Source organism: Amborella trichopoda, chromosome 1, assembly GCF_054954075.1.
Source record: "Amborella trichopoda isolate Santa Cruz 75 chromosome 1, AtrichopodaSantaCruz75HAP2 v2.0, whole genome shotgun sequence".
Classification (NCBI taxonomy): domain Eukaryota; kingdom Viridiplantae; phylum Streptophyta; class Magnoliopsida; order Amborellales; family Amborellaceae; genus Amborella; species Amborella trichopoda.
The window spans coordinates 21537617-21538696 of record NC_142336.1 but is presented as its reverse complement, the minus strand read 5'-3'; positions in this window follow the sequence as shown (position 1 = coordinate 21538696).

Sequence of the window (1080 nt, the reverse complement as noted above, 5' to 3'; positions counted from 1 at the left end):
TACGTACACTACTTGGATAGTATTAGATATCTCTATTATTTCTTTTATTATCATTCTCTGCACTTTTTTATATTATACATCCCTGTTAAAATCTATATTAGATTACAGTACTATGTTTTCAATGTTATTAAGATAAATAGAAAATTTAAGAATTTATAAAGTTTTTATATCTTGGTTCACTATCCAACCCTTTCTCACTATAAATGGTATAAAGATGTTTTCTTTTTTCGCCTCCTTATCCGTGAAGATAGTAGTGCCGATCATTGGAAAGAAAAATCTATTTCTGGTCTTCCTTATCTCTTTGCTGAAAAAGTCCGCAATAGGCTTAAGACCAAAAATGGGGGGATCATACCATATCCACTCTATACTCTCGGTGAGTTATCAGCCGAAATATGTGCAGAAGGCTTAGCTCTTTGTACTGACTTGAAACTCAAAAGACAATTAGATAAACAAAAGATGACTGGTCATAAAGAACTAGGTGATTTTTGTGAACAATTCGGATATAATCTAAATCTTTCTCAAAATACACCCCATAAACGAATAAAACCAGAAAAGAAACACAAATCCAACAAAAAAGGATATAAGAAAAATAAATACAAAAGATATGAACAAAATTCTAAAGAAAATTCTAAATATAAAAAGCATTAAAGAAAAATACCTAGATGCTATAAATGTGGAAAATTAGGACACTATAAAAATAATTGTAATATAAAGAAAAAGATAGAAGCCCTACTTTTAGATGAAAATGTACGAAATCAATTATATGAAATTATTCAAATATATGATAAAGATAATGATATTAGTACAACATCTTCCTCATATTCGGAAAGTTCTGATGAAGAATCAAACATAAGAATAATAAAAGATGAAGATTTATTAAATGAGACATCTTCAGAAAATGACAAATGTGCCTGTCATACTCTTACTAAAAAGAAGGCAATTTAATTCTAGAAATTATAGATAAACTACCTAATATTGAAGATAAACGAACAATACTCAGCCAATACATTCAAATCGCAAAAACTAGGAATAAACCAACTCCATTAATCAAACCACCAGAAGAATATTGTTCCTCTGAAA